Source organism: Euprymna scolopes, chromosome 8 (genome assembly GCF_053919585.1).
Source record: "Euprymna scolopes isolate OS-2025 chromosome 8, ASM5391958v1, whole genome shotgun sequence".
Lineage (NCBI taxonomy): Eukaryota > Metazoa > Mollusca > Cephalopoda > Sepiida > Sepiolidae > Euprymna > Euprymna scolopes.
In genome coordinates this window covers 141,769,585-141,797,204 of record NC_136489.1, presented here as the reverse complement: position 1 = coordinate 141,797,204, position 27,620 = coordinate 141,769,585, and the positions used below count along the sequence as shown (strand labels likewise).

The 27,620-nt window shown below is 38.7% G+C and overlaps 1 protein-coding gene across 1 annotated transcript in view; it reads left to right on the top strand.

The window, feature by feature from the left end:
- The first annotated feature begins 6,699 nt into the window (after positions 1-6,699).
- The window catches only part of LOC145283794 (uncharacterized), a 76,908-nt gene continuing 55,987 nt past the window's right edge, over positions 6,700-27,620 (top strand). The window contains exon 1 of the mRNA XM_080132874.1: positions 6,700-6,769. The gene's annotated coding sequence lies outside the window, so the exon portion shown is untranslated. The remainder of the gene's footprint in view (positions 6,770-27,620) is intronic.

The following is a 27,620-nucleotide window of genomic DNA, read 5'->3' as shown; positions in this document are numbered from 1 at the left end:
TATGAAAATGTATCAAAATATAATTTTAAATGAGTGATTCATAAATATAAAAACATTTATAATTTTTTTTGTACAGAAAGATTGTATGAAAATGTATCAAAATATAATTTTAAATGAGTGATTCATAAATATAAAAACATTTATAATTGTTTTTTTGTACAGAAAGATGGTATGAAAATGTATCAAAATATAATTTTAAATGAGTGATTCATAAATATGATAAAAACATTTATAATTTTTTTTGTACAGAAAGATTGTATGAAAATGTATCAAAATATAATTTTAAATGAGTGATTCATAAATATAAAAACATTTATAATTTTTTTTGTACAGAAAGATTGTATGAAAATGTATCAAAATATAATTTTAAATGAGTGATTCATAAATATGATAAAAACATTTATAATTTTTTTTGTACAGAAAGATTGTATGAAAATGTATCAAAATATAATTTTAAATGAGTGATTCATAATATAAAAACATTTATAATTTTTTTTGTACAGAAAGATTGTTTGAAAATGTATCAAAATATAATTTTAAATGAGTGATTCATAAATATGATAAAAACATTTATAATTTTTTTTGTACAGAAAGATTGTATGAAAATGTATCAAAATATAATTTTAAATGAGTGATTCATAATATAAAAACATTTATAATTTTTTTTGTACAGAAAGATTTTTTTGAAAATGTATCAAAATATAATTTTAAATGAGTGATTCATAAATATGATAAAAACATTTGTAATTTTTTTTTGTACAGAAAGATTGTATGAAAATGTATCAAAATATAATTTTAAATGAGTGATTCATAACTATGATAAAAACATTTATATTTTTTTTTGTACAGAAAGATTGTATGAAAATGTATCAAAATATAATTTAAAATGAGTGATCCATAAATATGATAAAAACATTTATAATTTTTTTTTGTACAGAAAGATTGTATGAAAATGTATCAAAATATAATTTTAAATAAGTGATTCATAAATATAAAAACATTTATAATTTTTTTTTGTACAGAAAGATTGTATGAAAATGTATCAAAATATAATTTTAAATTAGTGATTCATAAATATAAAAACATTTATTATTTTTTTTGTACAGAAAGATTGTATGAAAATGTATCAAAATATAATTTTAAATAAGTGATTCATAAATATAAAAACATTTATAATTTTTTTTTTTGTACAGAAAGATTGTATGAAAATGTATCAAAATATAATTTTAAATGAGTGATTCATAAATATAAAAACATTTATAATGTTTTTTTGTACAGAAAGATTGTATGAAAATGTATCAAAATATAATTTTATATAAGTGATTCATAAATATGATAAAAACATTTATAATTTTTTTTTGTACAGAAAGATTGTTTGAAAATGTATCAAAATATAATTTTAAATGAGTGATTCATAAATATGATAAAAACATTTATAATTTTTTTTTGTACAGAAAGATTGTATGAAAATGTATCAAAATATAATTTTAAATTAGTGATTCATAAATATGATAAAAACATTTATAATTTTTTTTGTACAGAAAGATTGTATGAAAATGTATCAAAATATAATTTTAAATAAGTGATTCATAAATATGATAAAAACATTTATAATTTTTTTTTGTACAGAAAGATTGTATGAAAATGTATCAAAATATAATTTTAAATAAGTGATTCATAAATATGATAAAAACATTTATAATTTTTTTTGTACAGAAGGATTGTATGAAAATGTATCAAAATATAATTTCAAATGAGTGATTCATAAATATAAAAACATTTATAATTTTTTTTTGTACAGAAAGATTGTATGAAAATGTATCAAAATATAATTTTAAATGAGTGATTCATAAATATAAAAACATTTATAATTTATTTTGTACAGAAAGATTGTATGAAAATGTATCAAAATATAATTTTAGATGAGTGATTCATAATATGATAAAAACATTTATAATTTTCTTTTTGTACAGAAAGATTGTATGAAAATGTATCAAAATATAATTTTAAATGAGTGATTCATAATATAAACACATTTATAATTTTTTTTGTACAGAAAGATTGTATGAAAATGTATCAAAATATAATTTTAAATGAGTGATTCATAAATATAAAAACATTTATATTTTTTTTGTACAGAAAGATTTTATGAAAATGTATCAAAATATAACTTTAAATGAGTGATTCATAAATATGATAAAAAAATTTATAATTTTTTTGTACAGAAAGATTGTATGAAAATGTATCAAAATATAATTTTAAATGAGTGATTCATAATATAAAAACATTTATAATTTTTTTTGTACAGAAAGATTGTTTGAAAATGTATCAAAATATAATTTTAAATGAGTGATTCATTAATATGATAAAAAAATTTATAATTTTTTTTGTACAGAAAGATTGTATGAAAATGTATCAAAATATAATTTTAAATGAGTGATTCATAATATAAAAACATTTATAATTTTTTTTGTACAGAAAGATTGTTTGAAAATGTATCAAAATATAATTTTAAATGAGTGATTCATAAATATGATAAAAACATTTATAATTTTTTTTGTACAGAAAGATTGTATGAAAATGTATCAAAATATAATTTTAAATGAGTGATTCATAATATAAAAACATTTATAATTTTTTTTGTACAGAAAGATTGTTTGAAAATGTATGAAAATATAATTTTAAATGAGTGATTCATAAATATGATAAAAACATTTATAATTTTTTTTGTACAGAAAGATTGTATGAAAATGTATCAAAATATAATTTTAAATGAGTGATTCATAATATAAACACATTTATAATTTTTTTTGTACAGAAAGATTGTTTGAAAATGTATCAAAATATAATTTTAAATGAGTGATTCATAAATATGATAAAAACATTTATAATTTTTTTTGTACAGAAAGATTGTATGAAAATGTATCAAAATATAATTTTAAATGAGTGATTCATAATATAAAAACATTTATAATTTTTTTTGTACAGAAAGATTGTTTGAAAATGTATCAAAATATAATTTTAAATGAGTGATTCATAAATATGATAAAAACATTTATAATTTTTTTTGTACAGAAAGATTGTATGAAAATGTATCAAAATATAATTTTAAATGAGGTATTCATAATATAAAAACATTTATAATTTTTTTTGTACAGAAAGATTGTTTGAAAATGTATCAAAATATAATTTTAAATGAGTGATTCATAAATATGATAAAAACATTTATAATTTTTTTTTGTACAGAAAGATTGTATGAAAATGTATCAAAATATAATTTTAAATGAGTGATTCATAAATATAAAAACATTTATAATTTTTTTTTGTACAGAAAGATTGTATTAAAATGTATCAAAATATAATTTTAAATGAGTGATTCATAAATATGATAAAAACATTTATAATTTTTTTTGTACAGAAAGATTGTATGAAAATGTATCAAAATATAATTTTAAATGAGTGATTCATAAATATAAAAACATTTATAATTTTTTTTGTACAGAAAGATTGTATGAAAATGTATCAAAATATAATTTTAAATGAGTGATTCATAAATATGATAAAAACATTTATAATTTTTTTTGTACAGAAAGATTGTATGAAAATGTATCAAAATATAATTTTAAATGAGTGATTCATAAATATGATAAAAACATTTATAATTTTTTTTTGTACAGAAAGATTGTATGAAAATGTATCAAAATATAATTTTAAATGAGTGATTCATAAATATGATAAAAACATTTATAATTTTTTTTGTACAGAAAGATTGTATGAAAATGTATCAAAATATAATTTTAAATGAGTGATCCATAAATATGATAAAAACATTTATAATTTTTTTTTGTACAGAAAGATTGTATGAAAATGTATCAAAATATAATTTTAAATAAGTGATTCATAAATATAAAAACATTTATAAGTTTTTTTTGTACAGAAAGATTGTATGAAAATGTATCAAAATATAATTTTAAATTAGTGATTCATAAATATAAAAACATTTATAATTTTTTTTGTACAGAAAGATTGTATGAAAATGTATCAAAATATAATTTTAAATAAGTGATTCATAAATATAAAAACATTTATAATTTTTTTTTTTTGTACAGAAAGATTGTATGAAAATGTATCAAAATATTATTTTAAATGAGTGATTCATAAATATAAAAACATTTATAATTTTTTTTTGTACAGAAAGATTGTATGAAAATGTATCAAAATATAATTTTAAATAAGTGATTCATAAATATGATAAAAACATTTATAATTTATTTTTGTACAGAAAGATTGTATGAAAATGTATCAAAATATAATTTTAAATGAGTGATTCATAAATATGATAAAAACATTTATAATTTTTTTTTGTACAGAAAGATTGTATGAAAATGTATCAAAATATAATTTTAAATGAGTGATTCATAAATATGATAAAAACATTTATAATTTTTTTTGTACAGAAAGATTGTATGAAAATGTATCAAAATATAATTTTAAATAAGTGATTCATAAATATGATAAAAACATTTATAATTTTTTTTTATACAGAAAGATTGTATGAAAATGTATCAAAATATAATTTTAAATAAGTGATTCATAAATATGATAAAAACATTTATAATTTTTTTTGTACAGAAGGATTGTATGAAAATGTATCAAAATATAATTTCAAATGAGTGATTCATAAATATAAAAACATTTATAATTTTTTTTTGTACAGAAAGATTGAATGAAAATGTATCAAAATATAACTTTAAATGAGTGATTCATAAATATAAAAACATTTATAATTTTTTTTGTACAGAAAGATTGTATGAAAATGTATCAAAATATAATTTTAGATGAGTGATTCATAATATGATAAAAACATTTATAATTTTCTTTTTGTACAGAAAGATTTATGAAAATGTATCAAAATATAATTTTAAATAAGTGATTCATAAATATGATAAAAACATTTATAATTTTTTTTTTGTACAGAAAGATTGTATGAAAATGTATCAAAATATAATTTTAAATGAGTGATTCATAAATATAAAAACATTTATAATTTTTTTTGTACAGAAAGATTGTATGAAAATGTATCAAAATATAATTTTAAATGAGTGATTCATAAATATGATAAAAACATTTATAATTTTTTTGTACAGAAAGATTGTATGAAAATGTATCAAAATATAATTTTAAATGAGTGATTCATAAATATAAAAACATTTATAATTTTTTTTTGTACAGAAAGATTGTATGAAAATGTATCAAAATATAATTTTAGTTTGTCAACTTAAAACAAATACATGTCGGAAAGACTTTTTTTTTTTTTTTTTTATTGCAGTGGCGGACAAAACACTTTTTTAGAGGTGGGGCTGGGGCGTTAACCTAAAAGAAAATGGCAAAATCATCCATTAATTTTCTTCATCGGTTGATGATTCATCCATGATTGGGAGGGGAGAGGCTCCACTCGCTGACGTGGACGTTGTGGGGGGCGGGATAGAGGCGTGCAGCATGAAGAAAAAAATGATGGAGAATTCCATCTTCGCCATATTCCTTCACAAATAAGTATCTGGCCAAGTATTGGTATAAATATCTACTTCGAATGCCAGGGCGCTTAACCCATTCTTTAATGTCTCTCCATAGGCGCTCTATGTTCTGTGTGTGAACATCGCAGTTGGCTGGGTCGACGAAATTTTCTGAATTGTTTACCATATAGTGAGTGTAACCGTGGTCTTTGAGCGAATGGTAGGCACCCCACCCCACCGATCACTCATTATAGTCGACCCAGCACGTATATATTTTAATATAATTGGGAGGAGAGTCCCTCGATCCCTCGTTTCACCGACAGGTCCCACCAGTGGAATAACAATTTTTTTTTTTTGCTATGTTTCTCTATCCCACCAAACAGCCAAATTTGGGATAAAGGACGGCCTTTATTGTACTTGGCATGTACCACTAAAGTCTCGTCTATTTCGACAATGACATTAGCGCCACCAATGGCTTCTTGTTCTGAAAACCAAAAATCTGTAACTTCACTGCAGAACGACCGCCAGTGAACAGACGTTTTGGTCGATATTTTTAAACATTTTACCATTGTAGCATGATCCCAATGCTTGCTAAGCCAATGGTTAACAAATAGAATTATTTTCCAGGGTGCAATTCGGCAGTCTTGAAGGAATGTTCCTTTATAGTCACTTGTGGTGAAGTTACAATATCTTCTTTTTTTCGATTTTGGAAGAAGATAACTCCCTCGGCATCTCCACTGACCCTTGTCCTCTCTAAAGGTGCACTCTTTGCTGCATGTATCGCATCTAATGTTGCGTGCGAGAACGCCATGGCTTCTCAAAAATTTTAATGACTCTTTATCATTATTATAAAAAAAATGTATGGTTTGAAAATAATCTAACGTGCAATCTGTACAAGCAGCCATATTTTTAATTGATAATCTTCCGTGGGAGGTGAGGGGAGCGGGATAGGGGTTAGCCTCGAACCTTCAGTACGCATGGGTGAGAGGGTGCTAATTGTAGCAACAGAAAACTAATTCATTGAAAAAAAAAATTACTCTTCTAATTACCTGAATAATTATTTATAGAAAGAATCAATAATTTCGAAAAATTCGCAAATTCTTTAATATTCTTTAATCTTTAATATTCTTCCGCGTATATATTGGGGTGGGTGGGGGTGTGGGGTTTAATTTACGCCGGAAGTTATATTTGTTTATAGCACCTACCCAGCCACCGGTTACACGCGCCAAGGAACATTTGCCAACAACGGAGATAATGTAAGTTTATCATTTTGACATTTTGGGTTTGTATTACTGTACACATAGATTCGAAAAAGTTGTCAAAAAACAAATATATAACAAATATATGTTATCAAAGGCAAGATAAGTTACTTTTCTACCTAACTGGATATATTTTTCGTGTTTTTATTCAATGTAACATGCTTATTCAGCTCGAAAAGCATACAGTGTTTACCGATGTATTCGAAAATTCAAAATGGCACCCGACACTCTCTTTAACACGGTAAATTCAGGAAAAGATGTTATAAATAATAAACTAGACAAAATACTGTTAGAAATTCGCTCAATATATGTTACCGTGACATAAGTTGACATATATTCGGTGTTTTTTTAAATAGTATTTTGTTTAGTTTATTATTTATAACACCTTTTCCCAAACTTACCATGTTAAAGAGAGTGTCGGGCGCCATTTTGAATTTTCCAATACATCGGTAAACACTGCATGTTTTTCGAGCTGAATAAGCATGTTACATTACAATATAATAATAATACAAACCCATGTTAAACTATTCTGACTTATCCCCCCCCCAAAAAAAGTAATTTGTCTGCCACTCCGCCAGTCCGCCACAGAAGAAAAAGAATTGTTTTTAAAAAAAAAAAAGTCTTTCCGAGATTATTAATGCTATTCCAACTTAACCCCCCCCCCCAAAAAAAAAACTGATTCGTCCGCCACAAAAAAAGTGTCTTCCCGACATCCCCCCCCTCCCCCGCAAAGTTGTTTATTTTTCTTGTTTTTCATCTACTTTGAAATTTTCCGCCAAACATTATTGCTCTGTGAAAAGGCCGTCAGGTACGCGAGTGCGCGCGCGATTCCGCCATTGAAAACGCTCGCTTATGTTTGCGCGCGCTCGTGCGTACTTCCAACCTCCCGGGGTTTTCACCATGCAAACGGTAAATTTCCGACGGAAACGATTTTCATATTCTTTTTCAGCACACTGAAATCTACAAAAAAAACATTTTCTTCTCTACGAACGTGAGACGGGCCTTAAAGTGAAATTTTACCCTTTTTATAAGGGGGGGGGGTGAAAAAACGTTGATTTTGTTTTAAACATTATATTGATTTTATGTCCAACTTCAAGGTAAGAGAAATAAAAACTTGAATTAAAAATAGCACGGTACGATAAGTAGGTAGCGTTAAGTATTCTGCACTTTCATCGAAGAATTGCAAAAAAAAAAAAAAAAAAAAAAAACGTAAATGTTTGAAAATAAATTTGCTTGCAACAAAACGTAAATGTTTGGAAAAATAAAACTTAAATATGTTTGCAAAAACAAAAAAAAAAAGTAAATATGATTGAAAAAAAACCCCAAAAAACTTAAATATGTTTACAAAAAAAAAAAAAAAGTTTAAAATTAAAATATAACAAAAACATTTATTTTTATTTCAAGGGTGCCATTATATACATTTTGTGCTTCCGTAACTGGGTGGACTGGACAGACATTAACGCTATCTACAGGCAAACGGAGGAAACAGGCTCTCTCTTTCTTCCGGATTACCAAATATCGAAGCCGGTCATTTTGTGTTCCTTATCGACATCATGTCAATTTAAAAATAAAATGTCATCCGGTAATCTGATTGGTCCATATTTTTCTTCGAGAGTGACCTGCCCTTGGAAGTGGGTTGGGGGAGTCTTTTTCTTTTAATTATTTTACATTTTTGAACGGAATAAAATTAAATAAAACAAACGAAAAAAATTATTAAACAAGATTTGAACAAAATAAAATAAAACAAACGAAAACATTATTAAACATTTATTTAACATTTGTACAAAATAAAATAAATTTATTTTATTCCGTACAGATGTAAAATAAATATTTAATGTTTTCGTTTGTTTTATTTTATTTTTTGTTCAAAAATGTAAAATAAATTAAAAGAACCCACCCCCACCCCACCTCCAAGAGCAGGTCACTCTCGAAGAAAAAAAAAAGGGACGATGACTTTGTAGAAGGAGGAGAGGAGCGGTATTTTTATTTTTAAATTTACATGATGGCGATAAAACAAAATGACCGGCTACGATATTTTGTTCTACGCTTACAATGGTTACTTTTGTAAACAAGAAATGCTATTTAGCAGAAAATAATTCGTTTGGCAATAGTGCCAATCCTCAAATAATTCTCTGGAATTTGTAACGCTAAAATTGGATTCTACCCCCCGAAAATGTAAAAAAAAAAAAAACGGAACTTTTGGAGGTATCCGAATCGGAAAAATGTGTCCCTAATTTACGACTCCAAAACCGATCGTTTTAAATTTTTAACTGAATTTTTCATTATTGGTACTAATGATAAATATTTATTGTTTTAAAATTATCACTCAATCTAAAATAATTATAACATAAAAATACGATGTAAATTTATTTTATTTGTAAAACATAGTCTAAAAAAAAAATGCATAAATTCTGTAGGTAACCTTTCAAAGAAAGCAGTTGATTTACAATTCCAAAAATTGTTGAAAAATTAAACAAAGTATTTTTTGTCAAGAAAAATACTTTCAATCATTAAATGATACAACAGAAAATTACGTAATTTTGAAATTGTAGAAATATTAAGCAAATACGGAATAAAAATCGACTGTAAACAAATTTTATGATCGTCATATCAGGGGATATAATTTTAAATGGGAACTAAGCGCTACTACACGAGGTGTGTCAGAATTTTGGGGGAAATTTTTGACACTTGTGGGAGTCTTTTCTAGTCTCACACACAAACACGCGTTCACATCTCAAGCTATATTACTTGTCATATACATACGCGCACACAAACATACGTGCACACGTCCACACACGCACATATATTCACGTTCGCATACATACACTCACATTCACGTGCATACACACACACGCTAACGTACACACATGTACTCACAGATGCGCACACGTACGCACGCAAGGACAACGTCACTTCCCCTTTCAAAGGAAATCAACACATGCGCAAAAGACTACTGGAAACAAATATAAAAGCAAGAGACAAGCTGTTTCCAGCCTTTTTTTTGTGGACCAGCTCTCGAGCTGAGAGGTTTGGGTAACCAGCCGTCTCCTAAAAGTGAGGCGCACGCTCGCATGCGTCACGTCCCCTGCGATTATGAATGGGGCACGAGCTAACAGACATTATGTACACTTTATACGTTTTCTATCTCCATGGCCTGGATTGACTTTTTCTCATTCTCTCTTTATACTACAATACACTTTCCTCCTCACCAGCTAACAGCGAGAGACGCACACCAGACTGGATTGACTTTCTTTCTTTCTCTCTGTACAACAATAGACTTTCTCCTTCTTACCAGTAAACAGCGAGAGACAGACGCGGACATGAACACGTGTAGTACCCTTTTCTTTCACTTGTTTCTTCAAGAAATAAATTCCTGTTCGTTTAATTCAATTTAACACGTAGTTCGTCTCTTTCTCAATTCAATTCATTAGTCCTAATTTGCACCACCTCAACAAATTAGTGACACCTGAACGCAAGAGGAAAACGCATTACCTTCTATACCCTAGACCGCTACAAAATGGTGAAACCCGAACGCGAGAGGAACACGCATTTCCTCCTATGCCACAATTCTCACAACAAACCGGCGACCACGATGAGATGTGGAACAAACAAGCATGGTGACCCTACCTTTTTGAAATTGTTTTGAGCAAGATGTACGTTTTATTTGATAAAGAAAAAAAGAACTTCTCAACAAAGAAAAACAAATAAACCACTACCGACAGGAATAACTACTACAAACAACAATGATGAAATCCCTCGGCAGCAAAATGAACACAGAGCTGTCGACTTCATACCAAATGCAAAAATAATTCAAGCTCGACAAACGTTTTTCATGGTTTCATGACATTACCCTCCAACAAACGTGAGGAGCAAAATCACATAGGCCTATGCAATTCTCTCCCGCACAGCAGACGCAACAAACAAGATAAAATTACTGAACATCTCTATCTAATCATAGGAAGTAGATGAATTAACAATGAGTTGAGATGCACCAAGCGCAAGGATAAACACACAATTGGAAGTTTTGTGGACACCGGCAACTGGAAACTCATTCAAAATGACCGAATGCACAACGAACGCCTGTACAGACAATGTACACACACTACTGCAGACTTACATGTGAACACAACGGTACCTGGAAACACGTTCAATACGAACGAATACACAGAAAATGCCTGTACAGATATTGTACACACACTACCGCAGACTCACATGCGAAGACAACGGCAACTGGAAACACGTTCAATATGAACGAATGCACAACAAACGTCTGTACAGACAATGTACATACACTACCGCAGACTCACATGCGAAGACAACGGCAACTGGAAACACGTTCAATACGAATGAATGCACAACAAACCCCTGTACAGACAATGTACACACACTACTGAAGACTCACATGCGTAGACAAAGGCAACTGGAAACACGTTCAATACGAACGAATGCACAACTAACACCTGTACAGACAATGTACACACATTACCGCAGACTACCATACGAAGACAACTGCAACTAGAAACACGTTAAATACGAACGAATGCACAACAAACGCCTGTACAGACAATGTACACACACTATCGCAGACTCACATGCGTAGACAACGGCAACTGGAAACACGTTCAATACGAACGAATGCACAACTAACGCCTGTACAGACAATGTACACACACTACTGCAGACTAACATGCGAAGACAACGGCAACTAGAAACACGTTTAATACGAACGAATGCACAACAAACGCCTGTACAGACAATGTACACACACTACCGCAGACTCACATGCGTAGACAACGGCAACTGGAAACACGTTCAATACGAACGAATGCACAACAAACGCCTGTACAGACAATGTACACACACTACCGCAGACTCACATGCAAAGACAACGGCAACTGGAAACACGTTTAATACGAACGAATGCACAACAAACGCCTGTACAGACAATGTACACACACTACCGCAAACTCACATGCTAAGACAACGGCAACTCGAAACACGTTCAATACGAACGAATGCACAACTAACGCTTGTACAGGCAATGTACACACACTACCGCAGACTCACATGCGTAGACAACGGCAACTGAAAACACGTTCAATACGAACAAATGCACAACTGAAGCTTGTACAGGCAATGTACACACACTACCGCAGACTCACATGCGAAGACAACGGCAACTAGAAACACGTTCAATACGAACGAAGGCACAACAAACGCCTGTACAGACAATGTACACACACTACTGCAGACTAACATGCGAAGACAACGGCAACTAGAAACACGTTCAATACGAACGAATGCACAACAAACGCCTGTACAGACAATGTACACACACTACCGCAGACTCACATGCGTAGACAACGGCAACTGGAAACACGTTCAATACGAACAAATGCACAACTGAAGCTTGTACAGGCAATGTACACACACTACCGCAGACTCACATGCGAAGACAACGGCAACTAGAAACACGTTCAATACGAACGGAGGCACAACAAACGCCTGTACAGACAATGTACACACACTACCGCAGACTCACATGCGTAGACAACGGCAACTGGAAACACGTTCAATACGAACGAATGCACAACAAACGCCTGTACAGACAATGTACACACACTACCGCAGACTCACATGCGAAGACAACGGCAACTGGAAACACGTTCAATACGAACAAATGCACAACAAACGCCTGTACAGACAATGTACACACACTACCGCAGACTCACATGCTAAGACAACGGCAACTGGAAACACGTTCAATACGAACGAATGCACAACTAACGCTTGTACAGGCAATGTACACACACTACCGCAGACTCACATGCGAAGACAACGGCAACTGGAAACACGTTCAATACGAACGAATGCAAAACAAACGTCTGTACAGACAATGTACACACATTACTGCAGACTCACATGCATAGACAACGGCAACTCGAAACACGTTCAATACGAACGAATGCACAACTGGAGCTTGTACAGGCAATGTACACACACTACCGCAGACTCACACGCGAAGACAATAGCAACTGGAAACACGTTCAATACGAACGAATGCACAACAAACGCCTGTACAGACAATGTACACACACTACCGCAGACTACCATGCGAAGACAACGGCAACTAGAAACACGTTCAATACGAACGAATGCACAACAAACGCCTGTACAGACAATGTACACACTCTACTGCAGACTCACACGCGAAGACAATAGCAACTGCAAACACGTTCAATACGAACGAAGGCACAACAAACGCCTGTACAGACAATGTACACACACTACCGCGGACTCACATGCGGAGAAAACGGCAATTGGAAACACGTTCAATACGAACGAATGCACAACTAACGCTTGTACAGGCAATGTACACACACTACCGCGGACTCACATGAGGAGAAAACGGCAACTGGAAACACGTTCAATATGAATGAATGCGCAACTAACGCTTGTACTGACAATGTACACACACTACCGCAGACTAATATGTGAAACAACGGCAACTGGAAACACATTCAATACGAACGAATACACAACAAAACTTGTACAGACAATGTACACACACTACTGCAGGCTCACATGCGAAAACAATGGCACCTGGAAACACGTTCAATACGAACGAATGCACAACAAACGCCTGTACAGACAATGTACACACACTACCGCGGACTCACATGCGGAGAAAACGGCAACTGGAAACACGTTCAATACGAACGAATACAAAAAAAATGGCTGTACGGACATTGCACACACACTACCGTAGACTCACATGCGAAGACAACGGCAACTGGAAACACGTTCAATACGAACGAATGCGCAACAAACGTCTGTACAGACAATGAACACACACTACTGCAGACTCACATGCGAAGACAAAGGCAACTTGAAACACGTTCAATACGAACGAATGCACAACAAACGCCAGTACAGACAATGTACACACACTACTGCAGACTCACATGCGTAGACAAAGGCAACTGGAAACACGTTCAAGACGAATGAATGCACAACAAACGCCAGTACAGACAATGTACTCACACTACTTAAGACTCACATGCGTAGACAAAGGCAACTGGAAACACGTTCAATACAAACGAATGCACCACAAACGCCAGTACAGACAATGTACACACACTACTGCAGACTCACATGCGTAGACAATGGCAACTCGAAACACGTTCAATACGAACGAATGCACAACTAACGCTTGTACAGGCAATGTACACACACTACCGCGGACTCACATGCGAAGACAACGGCAACTCGAAACACGTTCAATACGAACGAATGACAAACAAACGTCTGTACATGCAATGTAAACACACTACCGCAGAGTCACATGCGAAGACAATGGCAACTGGAAACACGTTCAATACGAACGAATGCACAACAAACGCCTGTACAGACAATGTACACACACTACCGCGGACTCACATGCGGAGAAAACGGCAACTGGAAACACATTCAATACGAACGAATGCACAACTTAAGCTTGTACAGGCAATGTACACACACTACCGCAGACTCACACGCGAAGACAACGGCAACTGGAAACACGTTCACTACGAACGAATGCACAACAAACGCCTGTACAGACAATGTACACGCACTACCGCGGACTCACATGCGGAGAAAACGGCAACTGGAAACACATTCAATACGAACGAATGCACAACTAACGCTTGTACAGGCAATGTACACACACTACCGTGGACTCACATGCAAAGACAACGGCAACTGGAAACACGTTCAATACGAACGAATGCACAACTAACGCTTGTACAGGCAATGTACACATACTACCGCGGACTCACATGAGGAGAAAACGGCAACTAGAAACACGTTCAATATGAATGAATGCGCAACTAACGCTTGTACTGACAATGTACACACACTACCGCAGACTAATATGTGAAACAACGGCAACTGGAAACACATTCAATACGAACGAATACACAACAAAACTTGTACAGACAATGTACACACACTAGTGCAGGCTCACATGCGAAGACAACGGCAACCTGTAACACGTTCAATACGATCGAATGCACAACCAACGCTTTACAGGCAATGTACACACACTACCGCAGACTCACATGCGAAGACAACGGCACCTGGAAACACGTTCAATACGAACGAATGCACAACAAACGCCAGTACAGACAATGTACACACACTACTGCAGATTCACATGCGTAGACAACAGCAACTCGAAACCCGTTCAATACAAACGAATGCACAACTAACGCTTGTACAGGCAATGTACACACACTACCGCGGACTCACATGCGAAGACAACGGCAACTGGAAACACGTTCAATACGAACGAATGCACAACAAACGCCTGTACAGACAATGTACACACACTACCGCAGACTCACATGCGTAGACAACGGCAACTGGAAACACGTTCAATACGAACGAATGCACAACTAACACCTGTACAGACAATGTACACACATTACCGCAGACTACCATACGAAGACAACTGCAACTAGAAACACGTTCAATACGAACGAATGCACAACAAACGCCTGTACAGACAATGTACACACACTATCGCAGACTCACATGCGTAGACAACGGCAACTGGAAACACGTTCAATACGAACGAATGCACAACTAACGCCTGTACAGACAATGTACACACACTACTGCAGACTAACATGCGAAGACAACGGCAACTAGAAACATGTTTAATACGAACGAATGCACAACAAACGCCTGTACAGATAATGTACACACACTACCGCAGACTCGCATGCGTAGACAACGGCAACTGGAAACACATTCAATCTGAACGAATGCACAACAAACGCCTGTACAGACAATGTACACACACTACCGCAGACTCACATGCAAAGACAACGGCAACTGGAAACACGTTCAATACGAGCGAATGCGCAACAAACGTCTGTACAGACAATGAACACACACTACTGCAGACTCACATGCGAAGACAAAGGCAACTTGAAACACGTTCAATACGAACGAATGCACAACAAACGCCAGTACAGACAATGTACACACACTACTGCAGACTCACATGCGTAGACAAAGGCAACTGGAAACACGTTCAAGACGAATGAATGCACAACAAACGCCAGTACAGACAATGTACACACACTACTTAAGACTCACATGCGTAGACAAAGGCAACTGGAAACACGTTCAATACAAACGAATGCACCACAAACGCCAGTACAGACAATGTACACACACTACTGCAGACTCACATGCGTGGACAATGGCAACTCGAAACACGTTCAATACGAACGAATGCACAACTAACGCTTGTACAGGCAATGTACACACACTACCGCGGACTCACATGCGAAGACAACAGCAACTCGAAACACGTTCAATACGAACGAATGACAAACAAACGTCTGTACATGCAATGTAAACACACTACCGCAGACTCACATGCGAAGACAACTGCAACTGGAAACACGTTCAATACGAACGAATGCAAAACAAACGTCTGTACATGCAATGTACACACACTACCGCCGACTCACATGCGAAGACAATGGCAACTGGAAACACGTTCAATACGAACGAATGCACAACAAACGCCTGTACAGACAATGTACACACACTACCGCGGACTCACATGCGGAGAAAACGGCAACTGGAAACACATTCAATACGAACAAATGCACAACTGAAGCTTGTACAGACAATGTACACACACTACTGCAGGCTCACATGCGAAGACAACGGCAACCTGTAACACGTTCAATACGATCGAATGCACAACCAACGCTTTACAGGCAATGTACACACACTACCGCAGACTCACATGCGAAGACAACGGCAACTCGAAACACGTTCAATACGAACGAATGCACAACTAACGCTTGTACAGGCAATGTACACACACGACCGCAGACTCACATGCGTAGACAACGGCAACTGGAAACACGTTCAATACGAACAAATGCACAACTGAAGCTTGTACAGGCAATGTACACACACTACCGCAGACTCACATGCGAAGACAACGGCAACTAGAAACACGTTCAATACGAACGAAGGCACAACTAACGCTTGTACAGACAATGTACACACACTACCGCAGACTCACATGCGAAGGCAACGGCAACTGGAAACACGTTCAATACGAAAAATGCACACAAAAGGCTTGTACAGACAATGTACACACACTACCGCAGACTCACATTCGAAGACAACAGCAACTGGAAACACGTTCAATACGAACGAATGTACAACTAACGCTTGTACAGACAATGTACACACACTACCGCAGACTCACATGCTAAGACAACGGCAACTGGAAACCCATTCAATACGAACGAATGCACAAAAAATGCCTGTACAGACAATGTACACACACTACCGCAGACTCACATGCGAAGACACCGGTTACTGGAAACCAGATCAATACGAACGAATACAGAAGAAACGCCGGTACAGACAATGTACACACCCTACCGCAGACTCACATGCGAAGACAACGGCAACTAGAGACACGTTCAATACGAACGAATGCACTACTAACGCTTGTACAGACAATGTACATACACTACCGCAGACTCGCATGTGAAGACAACGGCCACTCGAAACACGTTCAATACGATCGAATGCACAACAAACGCCTGTACAGACAATGTACAAACACTACCGCAGACTCACATGCGAAGACAACGGCAACTAGAAACACGTTCAATACGAACGAATGCACAACTATCGCTTGTACAGACAATGTACACACTCTACCGCTGACTCACATGCGAAGACAACGGCAACTGGAAGCACGTGCAATAGGAACGAATGCACAACAAACGCTTATACAGACAATGTACACACACTACCGCACACTCACATGTGAAGACAACGGCAACTGGAAACACGTTCAATACGAATGAATGCGCAACTAATGCTTGTACAGACTGTAACGATCATCCAGGAGATAAGCGCCCGCGTGTTGTGTGGGTACGTGGGAGAGACGGATGAGGGGAAAAAGACTTACCTCGAGACCAGCTCAGCGTTACCGACCAAAAATAGAAAAGAAAGACCAAGATGGCGACCGCCGTCTTTTGTAAAGTATGATGTCTCGCAAAGTCACACGAATTCTCGGAATATGCAAATTTAGCCGGCCTAGAACGACGATAAAAGCGGGTGAGGGGTAAGTTGTGGGGGAGGGACGATTGAGTTGGCTGGGGAATCGTGTGGCTGTTGCTTCTTGTGCCGTGTTGAGGATATCTTACCGTGTTAAAGAGAGAGTCGGGCGCCATCTTGAATTTTTCCTTACAAGCTATTTCGGCCATTTGGCCTCTAGGACTATGACCGAGTCGAAATTTGACTTAAAGCTCATACCCGAGTTTGACGGGGCCACGTCCATCGTCGACTGGGTTGAAAGGGTCGAGCTGACGTGCGACCTTTGTGAGGTGAAAAGGGTACACACTGTAATTCCCCTGAGATTGGCTGGGGGTGCCTTGAGTGTATATCAGCAACTCAGTGCTGCCGAAAAGGGAGATGTCACCGCAATTAAAGCTGCGCTGTACAAGGCATTTGCCATGGATCCTTGTACGGCCTATGAAAAATTTGCTTCCCGAAAACTTCTACCCGAGGAAAGCGTGGACGTTTTCTTCGCTGAGTTAAAGAAACTCGCAGTTCTGTTCGGTGGAGGGGTGTCGGAGCGGACGCTCGCATACGCGTTTGTGGCGGGCCTTCCCACTCGGGTGAAGCAGCTACTGAGAGCCTCAACCAGCGTTTCAACAACGACCATGGAACACTTGATGGAACGTGCTCGAGCCATCATCAAAGATGAGGAGGACCTGGGGGAACCAGTTGTGATGGCGACACAGATAGGCCAGATTGGCGCTCGGGAGATTCCGAATCAGAACCCTGCAAGCAATGGGAAATGTTTTTGCTGCGGCCGACGTGGACATTTTGCAAGGAATTGCACCAACAGGGGGCGTGTGCGCTGTTTTAAGTGTGGCGGTTTGGGGCATCTAGCCCAAAACTGTGCGGGAAACGTATCAGGGGAGAGGACGTCAGCGCCGCCTCGCTCCCCGAGCAAAATTTGAACAAGGCGCAACCAGTAATGACCGTCTACGTAAACAGGATACCCTGCTCAGCACTTCTCGACTCAGGCTGTTCGCATACTATAGTGAGCACCAGGCTGTGTCCAAGTTGGACTAAGAGGAAGATCAAAGTCACCACGATAGGAGGCGAGACCCAGACATGCTGTGGAGCTGGAACTGTCAAGATCTACACGGACACCGGTGCAGCCACTAAGATCAATGTGCTCGTGACCCAAGGAAATCTCCTGGGGTTTGACCTGTTGCTCGGATACGATGCCATCAAGGCGCTGGGGGGAGTCGCAATTCATCGGGATGGAAAGGTGCGATTCTTAGAGGCCCCAGTGTGTGCAGCGCTCCATATCGATCGGCCGGATTTTACAGTGGACTACGACTCGCGCAAGAGGGCCTGGATTGCATCTTGGAAGTGGACCGAGGGAATGGCACCGACTAAACTCAAGAATGGGGTTGCAGAGTACCCTATACCCAGTGAGGCCCGAGCAGAATACGAAAGGGAACTAAAGGCGTGGATCCAAGATGGCTGGTTAATCCCCTACCCTGAGGACAAGCTTGGGCCTCCGAAGGGTCTAATACCCTTGATGGCAGTAGTCCAGCATAACAAGTGGAAAGTACGGCCCGTGCTGGACTATAGGGAGCTTAACAAGCATATTGAAGCCTACACTGCCGATGCTGACGTATGCGCCAGTAAGTTGAGGGAATGGCGTCAGAAAGGCACTAATGTCTCAATATTGGATTTGCGAAAAGCCTATTTACAGGTGCGAGTTGATGAGACGTTGTGGCCGTTCCAGACAGTTTGGTTCCAGGGGCAGAGGTACTGCCTTACACGCCTTGGCTTTGGCCTAAATGTGGCACCACAGATCATGAAGACTATTGTCAACACAGTATTGTCCCAAGAAAAGCCCATGAGGGACTCAACGTCAGCTTACATTGATGACGTATACGTCAATGAAGATGTACAGTCTGCGTCGTATGTCAAAGAAAAGTTGGCTCAGTTTGGTCTGGAATGCAAGAATCCCGAACGTTTAAGGGAAGGAGCACGTGTATTGGGATTGGATGTTTATGAAGAAGATGGCACCCTACAATGGAGGCGTGGCAGTGAAATTCCAAGCATCCCCAACCTCGTTACAAGGCGGACCGTTTTTTCTTGGTGTGGAAAACTTGTTGGTCACTTACCGGTCTGTGGCTGGCTCCGCGCAGCTGTTGGTGTGATTAAACGCAGAGCAAATTTAACAACCACGGGTTGGGATGACATATCCGATGATGTCCTACTAACTCTGATGATTAAGGAGACACTGGAGAGAGTGAACAAGAAGGACCCTGCCTGTGGGCGGTGGTGTGTTAATGGAGACAACGTAGGTGTGTGGGTTGATGCCAGTTCTTTGGCGTTGGGAGTATCGTTGGAGCAAGGAGGAAACGTGTTCGAGGATGCGTGTTGGCTGCGGCCCGTAACAGATTCTCAGCATATCAACCTGGCAGAGCTGGATGCTGTTGTAAAGGGGGTAAATCTGGCCCTGCAGTGGCAGTCTAAGAAGTTGACCTTGTACACAGATTCTCTCTGTGTCTACCACTGGGTGTCTGACACACTTTCAGGACGGACACGAATCCGTACCAAGGCAGCAAGCGAAATGTTAATACGGAGAAGGCTAGACACGCTAAAAAACCTGGTATCTGAGTATGGGCTATCACTGAGCGTCACTCTGGTGCCATCACATTGTAATCGTGCTGACCAACTGACCCGTGTACCTCACAAATGGTATGAAGCCACGAAGATGGGAATGGAGATTACTGCTGGATCTTGTGCAGTTGCAATCGACCCATGTCAAATACAAAAAATTCATGCACAGAGCGGACATCCGGGTATCAAGAGGACCCTTTATTTTGTGAGGCGTGCATACCCAGCAGTGACCAAGATGGATGTCAGACAGATCGTCAGAAATTGTGAGGCTGCACCAGAGCGATGGCAGAAGGGTCGCTTGGAAGTTGAGAGTGTGTGGCAGCGGCTGGCCATGGATATTACCCATTACAGTGGCAAGCCCTTTCTAACTCTCATTGATTGCGGGCCTACGAGATTTGCGGTGTGGCGGCAGATGACCAGACAGGATTCAGCAAATGTTGTTCGCCACCTATCATCCATTTTTTTTGAGCGAGGTGCGCCGGAAGAGCTCCTGACTGACAATGATGCAGCGTTTTGTAGCCAGCAAGTCCGGCAGTTGTTAGATGAGTGGGGCGTCCGACTACGGTTGCGATGTGCGCATGTGCCGTCAGGAAATGGCATTGCTGAAAGAAGCCATCGCAGCATCAAGAGAATTGCTGCCAGGAAGCGATGTACTATTGCGGAAGCAACATATTGGTACAACATTACGCCAAAGGATGGGACGTCCCCTTCAACCGCACCTGCGAATGCTATTTACACGTACCGAGTCGGAGTGAAGGGAATCAACACTACGCAGCCAACCGACAAGGGAACATATAACAGATATGAAGTGGGAGATCCAGTGTGGGTGCGGCCTCCAGAAAATCGGTGCACCGACAAGTTTAAGCGAGGACACATATCTGGAGTGATTAGCCAGCAGTCTGTTTTGGTCGATGGAACCCCACGACATGTGCAAGATCTTTGCCCAGCTACCGAGGTGCGTCATACAACTACAGAAGAAAGCAGTGAAGCGTCTAGCGATGAGCTGCCGATGCACGGATTCAGTGAGCCCCTTCCAGAGACTGATAGCGATACTTCATCTGATGAGGCGGAACCAGATCCAGAGCCCGAATCTGAAACAGTGAATGTACCTCTTCGCAGAAGCACACGCACTAAAAGGCCACCCCCATAGTGCTCTCTATGTGATCATCAGATCAGGGGGGAGTGTAACGTGCATCCAGGAGATAAGTGCCCGCGTGTTTGCGTGTTGTGTGGGTACGTGGGAGAGACGGATGAGGGGAAAAAGACTTACCTCGAGACCAGCTCAGCATTACCGACCAAAAATAGAAAAGAAAGACCAAGATGGCGACCGCCGTCTTTTGTAAAGTTTGATGTCTCGCAAAGTCACACGAATTCTCGGAATATGCAAATTTAGCCGGCCTAGAACGACGATAAAAGCGGGTGAGGGGAAAGACGTGGGGGAGGGACGATTGAGTTGGCTGGGGAATCATGTGGCTGTTGCTTCTTGTGCCGTGTTGAGGATATCTTACCGTGTTAAAGAGAGAGTCAGGCGCCATCTTGAATTTTTCCTTACACAGACAATGTACACACACTACCGCAGACTCACATGCGAAGACAACGGCAACTGGAAACACATTCAATAGGAACGAATGTACAACTAATGCTTGTACAGACAATGTACACACACTACCGCAGACTCACATGCGAAGACAACGGCAACTGGAAACACGTTCAATACGAACGAATACACAACAAACGCCTGTACAGACAATGTACACACACTACCACAGACTACCATGCGAAAACAACGGCAACTGGAAACACGTTCAATACGAACGAATGCACAACAAATGCCTGTACAGACAATGTACACACACTACCGCAGACTCATATGCGAAGGCAACGGCAACTGGAAACACGTTCAATACGAACGAATGCACAACTAATGCTTGTACAGACAATGTACACACACTACCGCAGACTCACATGCGAAGACAACGGCAACTGGAAACACGTTCAATACGAAAGAATACACAACAAACGCCTGTACAGACAATGTACACACACTACCACAGACTACCATGCGAAGACAACAGCAACTGGAAACACGTTCAATACGAACGAATACACAACAAACGCCTGTACAGAACAATGTACACACACTACCGCAGACTAAAATGCGAAGACAACGGCAACTGGAAACACGTTCAATACGAACGAATGCACAACAAACGCCTGTACAGACAATATACACACACTACCGCAGACTCAAATTCAAAGACAACAGCAACTCGAAACACGTTCAATACGAACGAATGCACAACAAACGCATGTACAGAAAATGTACACACACTACCGCAGACTCAAATTCAAAGACAACAGCAACTGGAAACACGTTCAATACGAACGAATACACAACAAACGCCTGTACAGAACAATGTACACACACTACCGCAGACTAAAATGCGAAGACAACGGCAACTGGAAACACGTTCAATACGAACGAATGCACAACAAACGCCTGTACAGACAATGTACACACACTACCGCAGACTAACATGCGAAGACAGCGGCAACTCGAAACACGTTCAATGCGAACGAATGCACAACAAACGCCTGTACAGACAATGTACACACACTACCGCAGACTCACATGCGAAGACAACGGCAACTGGAAGCACGTTCAATACGAACGAATGCACAGCTAACGCTTGTACAGACAATGTACATACACTACCGCAGACTCACATGTGAAGACAACGGTTACTCGAAACACGTTCAATACGAACGAATGCACAACTAACGCTTGTACAGACAATGTACACACACTACCGCAGACTCACATGCGAAGACAACGGCAACTGGAAACACGTTCAATACGAACGAATGCACAACTAATGCTTGTACAGACAATGTACACACACTACCGCAGACTCACATGCGAAGACAACAGCAACTGGAAACACGTTCAATACGAACGAATGCACAACCAACGCCTGTACAGAAAATGTACACACACTACCGCAGACTCACATGTGAAGACAACGGCAACTCGAAACACGTTCAGTACGAACGAATGCACAACAAACGCCTGTACAGACAATGTACACACTCTAACGCAGACTCACATGCGAAGACAACGGCAACTGGAAACACGTTCAATACGAACGAATGCACAACAAACGCCTGTACAGACAATGTACACACTCTACCGCAGACTCGCATGCGAAGACAACGGCGACTGGAAACACGTTCAATACGAACGAATACACAACAAACGCCTGTACAGACAATGTACACACACTACCGCAGACTCACAGGCGAAGACAACGACAACTCGAAACACGTCCAATACGAATGAATGCGCAACTAACGCCTGTATAGACAATGTACACACACTACCGCAGACTCACATGCGAAGACAACGGCAACTGGAAACACGTTCTATCGGAACGAATGTACAACTAATGCTTGTACAGGCAATGTACACACACTACCGCAGACTCACATGCGAAGACAACGGCAACTGGAAACACGTTCAATACGAACGAATACACCACAAACGCCTGTACAGACAATGTACACACACTACTGCAGACTACCATGCGAAGACGACGGCAACTGGAAACACGTTCAATACGAACGAATGCACAACAAATGCCTGTACAGACAATGTACACACACTACCGCAGACTCACATGCGAAGACAACGGCAACTGGAAACACGTTCAATACGAATGAATATGCAACAAACGCCAGTACAGACAATGTACACACACTACCGCAGACTCACATGCGAAGACAACGGCCACTGGAAACACGTTCAATACGAACGAATACACAACAAACGCCTGTACAGACAATGTACACACACTACCGCAGACCAAATGCGAAGACAACGGCAACTCGAAACACGTTCAATACGAACGAATACACAACTAACGCTTGTACAGACAATGTACACAAACTACCGCAGACTACAAATGCGAAGACAACGGCAACTGGAAACACGTTCAATACGAACGAATGCACAACAAACGCCTGTACAGACAATGTACATACACTACCGCAGACTACAAATGCGAAGACAACGGCAACTCGAAACACGTTCAATACGAACGAATACACAACTAACGCTTGTACAGACAATGTACACAAACTACCGCAGACTACAAATGCGAAGACAACGGCCACTGGAAACACGTTCAATACGAACGAATACACAACAAACGCCTGTACAGACAATGTACACACACTACCGCAGACCAAATGCGAAGACAACGGCAACTCGAAACACGTTCAATACGAACGAATACACAACTAACGCTTGTACAGACAATGTACACAAACTACCGCAGACTACAAATGCGAAGACAACGGCAATTGGAAACACGTTCAATACGAACGAATGCACCACTATCGCTTGTACAGACAATGTACACAAACTACCGCAGACTCACATGCGAAGACAACGGCAGCTCGAAACACGTTCAATACGAACGAATACACAACAAACGCCTGTACAGGAAATGAACACAAACTACCGCAGACTCACATGCGAAGACAACGGCAACTGGAAACACGTTTAATACGAACGAATGCACAACAAACGCCTGTACAGACAATGTACACACACTACCGCAGACCACATGCGAAGACAACGGCAATTGGAAACACGTTCAATACGAACGAATGCACCACTATCGCTTGTACAGACAATGTACACAAACTACCGCAGACTCACATGCGAAGACAACGGCAACTGGAAACACGTTCAATACGAACGAATGCACAACAAACGTTTGCATAGACAATGTACACACACTACCGCAGACTCACATGCGAAGACAACGGCAACTGGAAACACGTTCAATACGAACTAATGCACAACAAACGCTTGTATAGACAATGTACACACACTACCGCAGACTCACATGCGAAGACAACGGCAACTGGAAACACATTCAATACGAACAAATACACAACGATACTTGTGCCATTGCACTTTACCTCTCTGTCGTCAACTGCCGTAATGCTTCCATTGCATGTGTCAACCATATCTTTGGTGACAATTGTTGAAATACAGCCCGTGTCGACAAGGGCTTTTGCACTTCGTCCATTTAGGGTCACCTCTACTTGTGGTGACATATCCTGAAGCGCCTTCACCGAATAAGTTGGGTAGCCACCTAGCGCAGTGGCTTCCCCCTGTTCGTTTCCCTGGGGACAGAATCTGCTGATGTTGCCGACTTCCCCACAACGGTAACACATGACTTCTGGCTTTGGCTCCCTGCACTCCCTCGCCATATGGGGGCCTTGGCATCGGTAGCATCTGCCAGAGAACCTTGGTCTCTGCCACAGTCCACTCTGCTTTTTGTCCTTCACAATTTCCTGCTGCAGTTTGCTTCGTTGAGTGACAGCTACGATTCCCTGCTCGCACTCTTTTTTCCTGGCCAGCACCCTAGCCTGTGTAATCAAGTCCGCCACCTCCATAGTATTTATACCAGGCAGTTGCTGCAGAGCTATAGAAATATGGTCCGGGAAGCCATTGATAAAGGCCATCTTAACCATCTGTTGACGGCCTCCTCCCTTGAATCCTGCTAGTCCCGTCAACCTCCTGATATTGTTGGCATAAACATCGACAGGCTCTCCGGTCCACACCATACGGCTTAGTTTGCCATATGCCACAAACGATCCTTTGGTAAATGCTTCCTTCAACTTTTCCTCAATGGCGTCAACAGACAGTCGATCCTCCTCCCGCATCTACAGATATAGGGCCAGAGCATCACCATCAAGATACAATGGTATCAAGCTGGCTACATCCGCAATGTCCCGCAACTTAGCGACAAGTTTAACCTTGGTCAGCCAGGTTATAACATCTCCCTCTCCAGAGAACGTCTTAAGCATTTCACTGCTGATCCTCTTTGCTTCCATAGTTCCCGCCGAAATAGCTTGTAGTGAAGTAGAAAAAAAAAGAAATTAAAAAAAAATATATAAGACAGCTGTTCCTTCCAAAAGGTCGAGCTCTTCAACGTCCAAAAATAATTCACCGTCACGAAAAGAATTCGCCGTCACTTCTTCCAACCGTCGTTTCACTCTCTGCGCTCTTCACGCCTGCTTAAAAAAAAAGTACCGTTTATATGCTGCCCATTTCTCCACTTATGCAAATTGACTATCAACCAGAGCCATCTAGTTTTCCATTTCTCCAAACAGCCAATTTGCAAAGGGGGACAACTCAAACCACACAGAGCCATCTAGTTTTCCATTTCTCCAAACAGCCAATTTGCAAAGGGGGACAACTCAAACCACACAGAGCCATCTAGTTTTCCATTTCTCCAAGCAGCCAATTTGCAAAGGGGGACAACTCAAACCACAAATCCAAAATTCGACAATTTTTATAATAATTGTGCAATGTTTTCATTGGTTGTATATAAAAATGATTGGCGAATCCATTCGTCTCATATCTCCATCATAAGTCCATTGTGATGGGATGTGTCTCCTAGCGGCTTCGGCTGCAGGGAGACAGGGTAGTACACGTCAAGTATTCGTCACTTCACACTCAGCCCAACAGCACCTGTTGGACTGAGGTATGCCACCTGGGTAATACCTAGGAGGTCCACCCTCCCAGGCCTTGCCACTGGGCTTTCCGGTGGGGCAAGTTTATTGCTTGCTGCCTGAAGCGCCCCAACCGGGGAATGCCGACGGGGTTACTCAGGCAATTTTTAAAATTGCAGGAGTGCCCCTTCTTTAGGGAAGCCTGCGGGGTTCCCACTTTTCGGCCTTGTGCCACATATTGCTGATGTGGGCAGCAATATAATATATACCCTCATCACAAGTCAAAAACATTTTACACACCCTTTTTTGATATAATGGAAAAATCCTTTCGGATTCAATTTTGGTTTCACTTGAGAAAAGGAAAGAAATATAAATAAATAAAAATAAATGAACAAAGAAAAATAAACCAATAAAATAATTGTTTTTTTTCAATTTTTTTTTTTATTTTTCTTCTGGTTTTATGGGAATTTGTCTTTATTCTCATTGGTTAGAAAGAATTAATATATTGGTATGTGTGCAAAAAGAAGCCATTTTTTTGGGGGGGGGATACATATAAAAATAAACA